Raw genomic sequence first — 14873 nt, 5'->3', positions numbered from 1 at the left:
GTATTCCATGCCTTGTACTGCATAAGGTTTCTTTAAAACAGAAAGCAATCAACTGCTAGTGTTACCATTGTGAACAGTGTGGAAATGCTGGGCCACAGGATTATTAAGCTTAACATGCCTTATGTCCCACTAATTCTTCTTTTTACCCTTACTCCCTAACACATGCTCATACACTCTAAACCCTTCCAACCCCACTCACCTGTGTCGTTGAAACGCATCACTGACATTTGAACCATGGGGCTATCCATACCATCAACATTAAATGCTTAGCCTGCAGAGCTCATCACTGACCCTATTCAAGAGCAACCTAGAAAAATGGATGGGAGACCACAAATTCACTTCAGGGTGGCACCCATATCCCTCATGGACAGGGGTAGATGGTGCTGATCATTGACTTACCCTGTGAATTACCTCCATCTGACAAGGACAATTGGGCCAACTTGGAATTAACATCATAGACCTGCTCTGCTAACTATGTCCATCTAACCAAGGACAATTAGGGAAACTCAGGAATTAACATGGCTATGCTTGTAAGGGCTCTAGGGCTGATAGCTTAGTAACCTCCTATGATCCTAAACACACATTCATCAAAAAATAGTGGACCCATATATATGTATGTGTATATATGGGTCTACTTTACATATCTACATCTATATATATATATATATATATATATATATATATATATATATGTATATATATATATATAGAGAGAGAGAGAGAGAAAAGGAGATAGACTGATATCTATATCTATACATATATATATATATATATATATATATATATATATATATATATATATATACATATATAATTACAATCTACAAAAATATGTAGGTATTTATATATGACTTAGTAATAAAAAAATAATATATAAAATTAGGAAAGGAAAATTAAAGTCTGGGGCTCAAGAACACATAATGCTCTGCTCAGTCCTGTTTCTAGCAGGACTTCTCAGTTCATAAAGAGAGAGTCATTTGTAAGACTGGTGTGGTGCTACAGTTGTAAGAAGGGCCTGGCATGTACTGCATACAGAAGTCTGAGGGCACAATTAATTACCTAAGTATACTTCCTCAAAGTCTTTTGCCAAGATAAGTATAGTGTAGCAGAGAAACTTATAAAAATCAGGGTTGTGTGGGTTAAGGTGATTGGCTTACAGACAGAAGGTACAGGGTTTGATTCTCACTTTTGGGAAAGATGGCTAGGCTTAAAGGGCTCCTGGGGTCATTAGCTTAGTAATCACCTATTTACCCTGACTGTTAATAATATATAACTATTGACATATTTAGCAAGAGTTGTAAGTACTATAAAGCCATGTGTATTTTTGCATGTTTATATGTGCCTGTACAGCAGCAGTGCATAGATAGGTAGGTGGAGCACTAGTGTGGTTACTTCTAAATGCACTGTGTTCAATGCAGAGACATGGAAATGAGACACTAATGAGCTTTTGCTCTATGTGGATCTTGCATGTCTTTGAACCACTTCTTACCACAGTAGAAGTCACCAGCAAGGCCATAATAGCACTGAATACTAATGTCTCACAATCCCTCCCAAAATTAAATATGTCCCATTTGCTGAAATGTACTAGTGTATGAAACAGTAGATATAATAGTATGCAGTAAGTTGTAGGTAAATATTGCTGCAGAAAATACATCATCTTAGAAACATTGTGCAGTGAGGTTATATTAATGTAATGGGCTAATGATACATAATGTCTTAGTTGAGAAACAGAGTAATATTAATAAACTTATCATCAAGATAGTTTTGCATCATTTTCGTTTGGGACCCAGTCTTATTAAATATGGTATATTATGTAAGACAACAGAAAGCATTGTATGTTGGAATTTACATAACTTCTTCAAATGGATGGAGTCATAGTTGCTTATATTAGAAGTGGAAGTCAATTTATTTATTTATTTTATTGCATTTGTTACCCGGGAAAGTTCACTGCCCTTAGAAAAGCTATTTTAAGTGGAGGACTGGGGAGAAAAGCTCCGACAAGAACATAGATACAGAAAAAAAATAAACATCAATTAGTACATAAGTAAAAACAGTGTTACACAGTGATTACAGTGATATATACAGAATATATACATAAAAGCAGGAATTTAGTTGGTTTGATTACAGTAATATATGCAGAATATATACATAAAATCTGAAATTTAGTTGGTTGCCAGATGAATTCAATCAGAGGGATATAAACAGAGATATATTAATCAGCTTTATTGTACTAGTGTCAAGTGATGAAAAAATAATAAATATGGAGACAGTATCATCAGTCAGTAGTAGCAAAAAGACATAGAAGTTTAGTTATCATATAAGGAGAAGGAAGAGGTTAGGTTATAGAGCAGGTACATAGCCAGGAAGAGTTAAGATGATTTTTCAGTATTTGTTTGAAGGTGGTGGTGCTACCTGTGTCTCTTACAGAAGGTGGAAGTGAGTTCCATAGTTTGGTGATGGTGAAGGAGTAGATGAGCTGACCAGCAGGTAAATAAACAGTTCCAGTTTTTTTTGTTAGGTGGACCATGGGTACTGCATCACCTGTTTTGCTATTAGCCTTGCCTGTATGTAGAAGGTTTTATTGGATGATGTTACAGACTCGTTTGTGTTATTACCAACAGAGTAGGGAGATAAACTGAGGATAAGGGTTGAATTCAGTAGTTTATAGGCAAAAATAAGGTGTATACATTTGATTTGTTTTTAAAGCATATCCATTAAATTTATTGAGCCTTCAGAGTGGCAAATTTGAAATGGATGTTGATAGCCAATTGTAGATGTTTCATTGCAGAAATGTTTAAACAAATTTTAAGTGCTCCGTATGGTGGAATTCCATAAAGTCATTTTGACATGAATGCTGTTTGGTAGATGTGATCATGCAAAGTGGTAACAGACACTGGTTAAATCTGTTCAAAGAACCATGTTTTTAATTTATATAATTTATTATGTGTGGTTGGTCTGATCTAAGGATGAGAGACTCATTTTTATAACAACACTGATGCATTTTCATGCAGACACACTTTTAATGTCAGCAGTTAATATATTTATATTTGGCAAGGAGTACAATATTGAGCTGAGTGCGAATTATCACGTCATATTAAGTTTTCTTCTTGTATGTATTTATTCATAGTCTTGCAATCAGAAGAATACGGTTTTGATTTCTGATGTTTAGTTTACAACACTAGCTGTGTTTGTAACACAGTGGATACTGCCAGTGACATCTGTGTGTTGTTTCAGTTTATTGATAGTACATATTCTTTCTTTAGAAGTTATTGATAAGTTTTATTTGTGGAAAAGCAATGTAATCAGTTTGTCTAGAATTGCCAGGAATGTTATTAACTACTCTTAAAATGCTAATTGTATGATTTCTCCTGTTAAATGTAATATTTTTCATAAGAAGTCTGATTTATATTTTATTCTTCTTTCTGACTCTTTTGCATTTCATTATTGATAGTGCATTTCTTACTGTGTTTTATATTTTCAGAAGGCTGTGCCACATACTTTTATACATCTGCTCATGATAGTGATGCTGTTTTTTATCTTAATAGCCTTGGTAGATATATATTTATCCAATAGATATTTAATCCAATACGTATAGCAGTGTGTTGATAAAGAATTGCTTAGCAGTCTCACTGTTGGTTATATGGTCTAGTCATGTTAAATTTAATGCCTATCACTAAATATAGAAGGTGACTCCTGGGTCTGGTGCACTGCTAGGTGTTCTAGTTTTTTATAAACAATTGGCAAAGTGAAAATAGTAGCCAGGTACAAGGATAAGTAAAACCCCATTTTTACAAATCCAAGCTGGTAGACTATAGGGAATATAGAATAACTCATGGTGTGCCTACTACATTTTATCCCAGTTACTTATGACTTACTCTAGTAGGCTGTGAGAAGTAGAGCTTGAACTGGTGTATCCCAGCTCTACTTGCCCTCGCTGTGCTCGGGCTAGCTCTGTGCCCCACCCTGCCCCCTATTCCCACCCACCTCCTGTACTGCTACCATTTTCAATGGAGGCTTGGGGAGAAAAGCTCCACAGTAAACACAATTTTATAACATAAATCTAGGTAAAGAAGAGTTTACAGGTCTGACTGGTACTACATGAAAAAAATCACACAAATTATTTATTTTGCACAAGGTTTAAGGCTTATAAAACACAATTCTATTAATTTCTGAAAGAGTTAGTACACAAACATGATGATAGTATTAGTCTGGTATGAAACAAGGACATAGCTAGTGTGATTTAAAATGAAGTTTAAGAATTTTTTTGAATTGACTAAGGGTAGATTCTAGGGTGATGTTGGCAGGGAGTGTGCTTCAGATTTTGCTGACAGGGTTAGCAAGCAGAGAGTCACCAGATGAATTTTTTGTTTTGACAGTTTGCACTAGTAGCCTGTTAGAGGAGCAAAGTGCTCTTAAGATACTGCAGGGTTTGATAAGTTTTTTAAGTGCAGGTGTACTGTCAGGCTGGTTGAGTACTTTATGTGCCACTAATAGTTGGTTATACTGAAACAGGCATGACAGTTCTAACCATCCTAGGTGATTCAGGTTTTTACAGTGATGTGTCTTGTATGGCATGCCAGTGGCGAATCGAGCAATGTGATTATAACAGCTAGACAGTTTATTCAGTTCTGTTTTGCCTAAGTTTGTGAATAAAGGGGAAGCATAGAGGGGAGTTGAAAGAAGGTGAGAGCATGCGATGGCTATTTTAGCGGGTGGAGTTAGGAAAGGTTTAATCTTGTAGAGTGAGCCGAGTTTTTTGTTGATGGTTTTAACAGCCTGATTAACATGTATGTCAAATTTGAGATTGTTATCTATGGTAATGCCTAGTAGCTTTGTGTAGGTATCTGGGGAGATTATGGTAGCATTCTTAGATTTTATGGAGAAGGATGGTATAGTGGATCTTCAATTAGGGGAAAACAGCAGTAATTTAGTTTTATTTGGGTTTAGGATCAGGTGACGATTTGTTAGCCAATTTTCAACTGTATTGAAGGTGGGTTGGGATAGCCTTTGTAAATCAGACTGGGAGGTAGCAGATCAGATAAGGGTGGAGTCATCTGCATATTGGATGCATTTTGCATCTGGGATGACTGTATAGAGGTTATTGATAAATATTGAAAATAGGAGAGGAATAGAGCTCTGGAGAACCCCTAGAGTGTTGGGTAGGAGGTTAGAAATTTTATTTTGCCAAAGGACAGCCTGTTGTCTGCCATTCAAATAGGATTGGAACCATTGCAGAGCTTGAGTGTCTAAGTCCATAGTCTTTAGTGTGTGAATTAGTAGTTGGTGATCCACCATATCAAAAGCTTTGGAGAGGTCCAAGAATAGGGCAGAGGATATTTTATTACTGTTGTGATTGTTGTTTATGACATCAGAGAAGGCAAGGAGGGTTGTGTTGGTACTATGATGTGGCCTGAACCCATGCTGGGAGCTGGCTAGGAGGTTGTTTTGTGTCAAGTATTGTAGCAGTTGATTATGAATGCATTTTTCCATGATTTTGGCTAGAGGTGACAAAATGGCTATGGGGCGGAAATTAAACAGTTCAGTAGAGCTGCCACCTTTATGGAGTGGTATGATATGGGCAATTTTCCAGATTTTCCAGATTGTGGGGATAGAAACTTCTGCTATGGTTCAGTTGATTAGTATGGAAATGGGATATGCTATTGCATCTGCAGCTTTTTGCAGATATTCAGCAGGCAGAAAATCAGCAGCTAGGGTGTTTGGTTTTAGTTTTTTTTTATTAGATTTCAAATATATGCTGTAACAACTGGTTGAAAGCTAAAGGAAGGTTGCTGCTGGGAGTGGTGTTATTAGAGCTGCAGTGGCTTGTGGGTAGCTGGTTAGCAAGGGACTGGATTGGCTCAGTAAAGAAGCTATTAAAGGTATTTGCTACATCATCAGGTTGTTTATCAGTACAGTTTGCAGGGGTTGGAGTGGAGGTATGTACTGGATGCAGCAGTTTGTTTAGGCCTGTCCAAAAGATTTGAGGGTTAGCCTGATTTTTCTGTTGCAAGTGATAATAGTAGTTCTTTTTATCAAGTAGGATGGACTGTTTGGTCATATTCCTTAGTTGCCGATACCTGATTTGATCTGGGGGAGCTTTTGTGGTATGCCATAGGGCCCACACCTTCTTTCTATCTTTCAGTTTGACTTTAGTATCTTTGGATAGCCATGGCGCTATTTTTGTTTTGGATCATATGGAGTGAGCAGGGGCATGATAATTAAGGATAGTTAGAAAAAGTGAGCAACCGCGGTAAATATTTTAGTATAGAACAATTGCACGATGCAAGTTCATCTTGGAATTTTGTAGGGATAAAATTCTTATTGTTTCTTACTATTTTTATGGTAGGCTGATGGGGGTTAGTGACCTTATGTCTCAGTATAAAGGTAAAAGAGTGGTCACTTAGGTCACTGGGCAGGGTCCCAGTTTTATACAGTTGGGTGGGACTGTTTATAAGTATCCATTCCAAAATACGTTCTTTGTGAGATGTTTACCTATTCTGGTGGAGGAGGATATAACCTGTGTAAACCCAGTTAGGTTTATATGGGTGGCTGGAGAGTGACCAGAGCAGGTGTTCCAGTCTATGCTAAAATCCCCAAGTACCATGGTTTCTTGGGGGTGGGTACTAGATAGCCAATGGAGTATGCTTTCTAGGGTCGATATATTATTCCCAGGGGGAATGCATAGGCAGACAATATTTATGTTTTTGTTTTTATTGATTTGCAGTTTAGTGGAGAGAATTTCTGCATTGTTAATTTGGGGTGGTGAGGGTTGGATAAATATATTTAGTGTCTCTTTAAATAATATAGCTACTCCACCCCCTTTTCTAAAGGTACGATCTAGCCTGAGTATGTTGTAACCAGGTGGTAGTAGTTCATTGTCAGGGTGGAGGGTTTTAGCCATGTTTCAGTTAGGCAGAGTAAGTCAGGTGAGTGAAAAGCTATGAGAGCAGGCAGATTATGCACTTTATTATTTATGCTTTTAATGTTTAGGTGAAATGTCAGGAGGGAGTTGGGGGTCCTAGTTAACGATAGAGTTTTGTTTGGGCTAGTAGAGCAAGTTAAGGGACTATCAGGAATTGGTGGTCCTGGGTTTGGGTGGATATCACCATCTGTTATAAGGTTATAATGACATTCTTTTATGAGCTTTAGGAATTTAATATTTAGCTTTTGATATTGTCTGTATTTAGAACTTGTATATGTGGAAGTAATGGGGTGATAGTATGGATAGGGTAAGGAGCTAAACTTTGGGCAATATTTTAGGTGCTCTGCAGTGTTGTTTGATATGGTAGTTGAGGTTTGGGAGTCAGGGTAGTGAAATCCTGGGTGATACAGATTTTCATAATAGGTGAGGAGATATGGAATAAGCATAAGGGGTAGTAATGAGTAATGTAACATTGTAAAGAGTAGCTAATGTGGTTGAGAGTAGGGACTATATAGGTTGATTAAAGTGTCAGTAGGACCCTAGGATTGAAGATGAGATTGTAGTGGGAGGTAATGAGCTGTACTCTCTTGTGGAAGGCACTGTTAATTGGTTGTAACCTGAAGGGTGTGGTTATCTTGTTATAGAAGTAGCAGTACAGGGGGCGGGTGCAAATAGGGGGCAGGGTGTGGCACGGAGCAAGCCCGAGTGGAGTGAGGGTGAGTGGATTGGGGCTCATTCCTATCCATTTGTCCAAATTATATTTGAATAGAGTAAGAGAAGTACATTACTTTATGTGAAAGAATGTCTATAGAAGTGGTATTCTGTTGATATACCCTTGTTCCATCAACATATCCTATTTATGTTTCAAAAGAGATTAAGATCCCTTGTACAGGTATTCCCACTACCATTGGACTTATGAATGTGCAATAGGTTAGAAAGGATAGACTGTGTTAAAGCTCTATACCTCTGTACACAAGGCAGACACCAACTTTTAGCAGCCTGATACTGGGAAGAGGGTCAAGGCTTAGAGATTGACTGCATAAATTTAGATTCAGGCTTTTGACTTTCTTATTTGAGAAACATTGCAGATTTTCCAGATTTAGGTCCTTGACTTTTTTAATTGAGAAGACATTGCAAATTTTCCATTTGTGAAAATTGATTGAACAGGATCTTACAGAATGTGGCATTATGCTCAATGTTTGGCCTTATGAGAGCCAAGTACAATGGAATTATTACATCATTTGACCTGGATGTCAAACCTTTTGATATAAACTGTATGATGATGAGAAGGACTTCTATGCAATAGTAGATACATGGTAATCAAAGGGCAGTACCTTGTCTACATAGGTTCCCAGATACCTGACTACAGAATTAACTTTGGGGAGGGGTGATGTCAATGTCATACTTAGAGGGAAAGTTATACTTGCTGAATGATGTTATTATACATTTCTTGGAATTTAGTTTTAGTCCATGGCTTTGACACCAGCTATTTGTTTGGGAAAGGCTTTCTGGGATGATGTCCATGTCCTCCTGGGAGTTAACGATGGCACACATCCACATAGCCAAATGGTTCTAGTGACAGCCTTATGTACCAATGAACCAAGCTTACAGTCAGCTGCACCTTGGCCAGCAGTAAACCCTTAATATTTCCTTTGATTTCTGAGAAGGACATGCCAAAGAGGAGTGGCCTGTGGATGGAACCCTGAGGTACACTGCAAATGACAGGTCTTATGGAGGATATAGAACTGCATACCTTAATTTCTGGAGTTTTATTTATGAGTCAGTTAGCTATCCAATGAGTTACAAAGGGATTTGTATTTAGCTGAGAGATCTCATCTAAGATAGCTAAATGTGGGATATTTTGAATACATTTGTGATATCTAGATATATGGTATGTTCTAAATTTCACTTATCCATCTCTTCAATAATCTCCTTGAAGAAGTTGACCAGACTAAGTAAGCAGGATCTTCCCTAGTCATATTTGAACTGCTTTGTGTCATGAGCTTGAGCTATCTGTGAAGAAATTAGACACTATTTGTGGTCGCATGTCTAGCTGAGTTTTTGTACATACTTTCAGATTAACCTGTGTATTATATGCCATGCATGACTACCTATGGTATTGTAAATAAGTTCTTACATCTTGATTTATAATTTATTTCAACAAAATGTTTTAAAGACTTGAAAAGGGTTTTTTTTTACATTTCTAACGTCACATGTTTATGAAAAAAGATTCTAAAGGAAAACTGTTTCTGATTCGGTTGATCTGCAGATGATGTCATCTGAATGTTGACAGTTGCTATGTGTTACTGTCAGAAGCAGAAAGACAGCAAGGAACTTTAGAAAATAGCTCTTGGTTGATTTTCAAAATTTGAAATGAAAAATAGAATTGGAACAGTTGTGACAGTTAGGCAGGTCTATAAAAGAGCCTGCTAAAGACAGATGAAGTCAGAAGTTGTCAGTTACTGTGGTCAGTAACCAGTTAGCCAGTTGTGAGTTGTTCACAGATGTACTGTGAGTGGATACCAAAAAAGACTCACCAAGAACTGTAAGCCTGCCTTTGCTCTGTTGTAATAATTTAGTTTAGATCAGGGACAGTGTTTTTTAGTCAGATAGTAAAATCATAAATAATCAGTTAGATCAGTTAGAGTTTTTCTGAATGTTGGATTTCTGTCCTACAGTATTGATTTCAATAAATTGGTGATTGAGTTCTATTTATTTATTTATTGGGAATTACTGTTTTATATTTTTAATCAATTTGCATATTATTAAATATTTTTATTAACTTATATTGTGGCTGGTGAATCAGTGTTTTCTTTTGTGATATGAGAGTGCCTATACTTGCATTGATAATTCCCAGGGCCACTGTGAAAGCCTGGGTGCTTAGGTTATTTGCTACTATTTGTTTTAATATTTAATTTTCATAATCAGACACACATTAAAAGGGCATGAAGACACTTTGATCAATGGCAGCACATTACCTTATTATTCTGGGGAAGGGACACAACTGGAAATCTGTGTCAGGTTTTCCCAGAAGTGTTTGGATGTGTGAGATTTAATTTATTTAAGCGTGAGTGTTTCAGAAGTCCTAAACTGGGACACATTGCTCTGAAGTGTGTAATAAGGAGTTATATTTGGGAGAACAGATGTATACAGTCCAGTCCCAGGTTATAGAGTGATGATCAAAGCTTCTTAGCTACTGAACTAGGATAATTGGGGATGTCACATTATATGATGACAGTTCATTGGGATATTATCTAGATATCACACTATGTCCTTATTTATTAATTTCATAATGATCCTTTCTAAAGCATTGCAGGTGGGGCTGGTAAAGATTATGAGTCTGTAATTACCCGGCTCCATTGGCACCCTACCTTTGTGCAAGGGGATGATTGTTGCTGTCCTCCATTCATCCACCACAAAGTCTCACAAGTCCTGTTTCAGGATGGACATTAGGTAGTCTGACATTCTATCCAGTCCCATAGAAGCAGTGATCTTGACCTTGGATAGTGCCTTGAGGACTTGCTCTTGATGGATTTGGGGAGGGAGGTTGGATATGGGTACATGCTCAGGGAATATAGGAGGGGAGAGTAACTATTGAGCTACACTTGTCTGCAAGTAAACTATGTCTTCTGCATCTGACTATGTGATGTAATGTACTATTAGCACTGCTAGGAATTGTTTCTGAGGTTTCTAACATAGCTAAAGAAGACATTTTAGTTATCCTTTGCATGAGTGGCTATTTTGCCTCATATCTGGCTTTGTTTCATTTGATTGTGGTTTGAAGTGCACTTTTAAATTTAGCATGAATGATTTTGGCATCATGAGAGTTAAATTTATTTTTGCATGCAATGAGCATTTCTCTTTCATTATAGATCCCATTGATATTTGGGTTACAAAATAGGGATTTATTTTTAAATCTGGTGGTGTATTTATTTTGTACGGGGGACAATTGCATCTTTGTAGCTATTTACATGTGTATAGCATTTGATGGTAAAAGATTTCACATAAGTAACCGGTCATCAAGTTGGAGGGGGATTTTTAATTTATCCAGGCCATAACTCAGTTTTAGTAGATTCTTCTTAGCATAATTTCTAAATATTGAGGTATTGAAATAAGCTTCCAGCTTCAGTCTCATGATGAATGTGATTGATTTGTTGTAAGATTTAACAATGAAGGAAATTACAACTGGCGGAGAGCAAAGCTGTCCCATATTGTAAGGACTAAGTATTTATTTTATTTATTTATTTTACATTTGTTAACTGGGATAGTCCGATTGGATATATGTCCATTTTCAGCGGAGGCCCGGGGAGAAAAGCTCCCAACAGTAACAAAAACATCATTACATATCACATATCTTGAATAGCATGATAGAATATTTGCAGAAGAACATTGAGACATTGATAGAATATTTACAGAAGAACATCAAGACATTCCATACATATAAACATTTTTTTTTTTTACATTATGTCAGTGAACTACCATTTGTAATAGTTTCATAAACAGCAGTTGATACAGTTCACAGTAAGGAAATCTAGAGTTGCAGTACAAACTAGGTTACATAGCATCTGTACATAATCTAGAGAAAGGATTAGCCAGGCTTGATACAATAGCAAGTCCATTTTGACCCCAGGTGTAGTTTGAGTTTAGCTTTGAAATGACCTAGAGAAGAGAGTGAGGTAATCTCAGGAGGTAGTAGGTTCCATGTTCTGCCTACAGAGTTAGTAAAGAGAGAGTCACTGCCTAAGTTATTAGTTTTACATGTCTGGATAAGGAGTCTGCTGGAAGAACGCAATGGTCTAGGGCTGTTATACAGGGTGACCAGATTTTTGAGTGCAGGGGTGTTTTCAGGGTTGTATATAATTTTGTGGGTCATAACTAGTTGGTTATATAGTATTAGACTAGGTAGTTCGAGCCATCGAAGCTGAATTAGATTGATGCAATGATGTGTCCTGAAAGGCAACCCAGTAGCAAACCTGGCGATGTGATTATAACAGATAGCGATTTTGTTCAGGACAGTCTTACTAGTATTATGGAGAAGAGGGGATGCATACAGGAGAGTAGAGAGAAGGTGAGATCGAGCAATGGCAACTTTGGCTGGGGGAGTCAGGAAGCTTTTTATTCCATACAATGAGCCTAGTTTTTTATTGATGGTTTTGATCAATTGGTTGACATGTAGGTGAAATTTTAAGTTATTGTTGATAGTGACACCTAGTAGTTTTGTAGAATGGTCTGGTGAGATTATTGTGTCATCCTTTGCTTTGATTGTAAAGTTAATGGCGCTAGACCTTTGTGTTGGTAGGAATAACAGCATTTTAGTCTTTTTGGGATTCAGTATCAGGCGACAATTGGAAAGCCAGTTTTCTATTGTGTTAAACGTAGTCTGGGTAGTTAACTGTAATTCTGTAGGGGATGTTCCTGAGCAGATCAGTGTAGAGTCATCTGCATATTGGATACAGCTGACATTAGGTATGACAGTGTTCAAATCATTGATGAAGATGGAGAATAACAGTGGGCCTAATATTGATCCTTGTGGTACTCCCAGGGTGTTAGGTAACAGGGTAGAGAGTTTGCTCTGCCATAGTACAGCCTGTTTTCTACCACTTAGGTAGGAATTAAACCATTGAAGGGCTTTGGGATCTAGACAAAGTGATTGTAGGGTGTTGATTAATAGTTGGTGATCCACCATATCGAAAGCTTTGGACAGATCCAAAAATAGAGCTGAAGAAATATGGTTATTGTTACGATGGAAATTTAAGGTATTGGAGAAGACTAGTAGGGCTGAGGTAGTACTATGGTGAGGTCTGAAGCCATGCTGGGTATCTGCCATGAGGTGGTTGTTAATTAGGTGGTGCATGAACTGTTTTTGAATACATTTTCCATTATCTTTGCTAGAGGAGAGAGTATTGCTATAGGCCTGTAATTGGAAAGCTCAGTGGAACTACCTCCTTTATGAAGAGGGATTACATAGGATATCTTCCAGATATCAGGAATTTTTGCTTCTGCTAAAGTGCGATTGAGAAGTAATGACACTGGGTAGGCAATGGCGTCAGCTGATTTTTGTAGGTATTCAGCTGGAAGTTGGTCAGCTGAGAGTGTGGTGGGTTTTAGTTTTCTGATTAAGGTGCGGATAAGTGATGTAGCAACAGGTTGAAAGCTAAATGAGGGTAGATTTATAAGGGTGGAACTATCTAGGCTGCGGGAACTAAGAGGCAGTTGGTTGGCTAGGGCTTTGATTGTCTCAGTAAAGAGTCTGTTAAAACTGTCAGAGACTGCTTCTGATGGTTTATCGGAGAAGGCAGCTGGGACAAGGGTAGTAGAATGACCAGGGTGTAGAAGATTATTTAACCCTGCCCAGAACTTCTGAGGGTGATTTTGATTTTCTGTTTGTAGTTTGCAGTATTATTGTTTTATGTCAAGTAGTATATGTTTTTTAGTTTCATTCCTAAGTTGCCTGTATTTAATTTGATCATGAGGAAGTTTAGTAGTTCGCCATAAAGCCCAAGCTTTATTTCTGAGATTAATTTTGAGCCTGGTCTCTTTTGAAAGCCAAGGTACAGCTATTGCCTTAGTTTTCTTTGAGCGAGTAGGGGCATGAAAGTCAAGAATCTCAAGGAATTTTTTGTTAAAATACAATACTGCTTCTTCTAAGGGGAGATGTTTTAGTATAGACCAATTGCAAGAATTTAATTCTAGTTGGAATTTGGTTGAGTCAATTTTTTTTTTATTTCTGACAGTTCTTAGTAAGAGTTGTTTGGGATTGGTTACTTTGTGCTTAATTATATATGTGAGATGGTGATCACTTAGGCTATCAGGGAGGGTACCAAATGTATACTGGTTAGGGTGACTATTAATAAGTACCCAATCAAGTATACTTTCTTTCTGGTTGGGTTTGCCTGTCCTAGTTGGGGTGTTAACAACTTGCGTGAATGAGTGCAATTTAATATGGGTGGTCCAATCTATATTAAAGTCTCCGAGAAGTAAGGTTTCTTGAGGGTAGTGGCTAGATATCCAGTGTAGGGTGTCTTCAAGTGTAGCTATATTATTACCTGGGGGAATGTACATACAAATTATATAAATGCATTTACTATTGTTAAGTTGCAGTTTGGTGGTTAGAATCTCTAAGTTGTTAATCTGAGGTGGTTGTATGACATCTGTAGATACAATCAACTCAGATTTGTAGAGTATGGCTACCCCACCCCCTTTTCTGGAAGTACGATCCCACCTGTGTATATTATACCCAGGGAGTAGTATTTCATTATCAGTAGTGGTAGGTTTTAACCATGTCTCAGATAGGCACAGAATCTCAGGGGATAGATCAGCAATGAGTGCATGAAGTTCATGCACCTTGTTATTGATGCTTCTGATGTTAAGATGACAGGTTAGGAGAGAATTGGGTGACCGGAAGATTGTAGGGTTGAGGCTTAGGTTTGTGGTAGAGGGAGAGTGCATGCCTGAGTTGGCAGGGCCAGGGCTGGGGTGTATATCCCCATCAAGTAATAGACTAAGTCTAAGCTTGGAGATAAGTTTCAGGAATTTATCTACAATTTTATAGTAATGTTTGAGTTTAGGGCTAATTTTCCTGGTGTAGGTGTATGGGGATTGAGAGCATGATGTTAGATGCACCCTAGTGCTATGGATGTGATAAAAGTTAGGATGTTTAGTTTCTCGAGTGTTAGTGTGGGCCTTTGAGGCTAGGAATCCTAAGAGAGGTTGGGTTTCATATAAGGTTAGGAGGTATGGGGCTAATAGGGTAGGTAGTAGAATGGAGTACCACATATCTAAAGAGATGAGGAACTAAAGTACCTAGAAGTACACTATCAGATGATAGTGTGAAAAGGGTAACTATAATGGAAGAGAGAGGGAAACAGCTGGGAGCAGATATGTACCACTACAAAGGAGGACAAGAGATGGGGTAAGGGGAATAATTAAATTAGCAGAAGGTGATAGGAGC

This window comes from Protopterus annectens, chromosome 6.part0, assembly GCF_019279795.1.
Source record: "Protopterus annectens isolate FY-2018-M chromosome 6.part0, PAN1.0, whole genome shotgun sequence".
Classification (NCBI taxonomy): Eukaryota; Metazoa; Chordata; order Ceratodontiformes; family Protopteridae; genus Protopterus; species Protopterus annectens.
The sequence above is the reverse complement of the archived record's forward strand: the minus strand, read 5'-3'. Positions refer to the sequence as shown.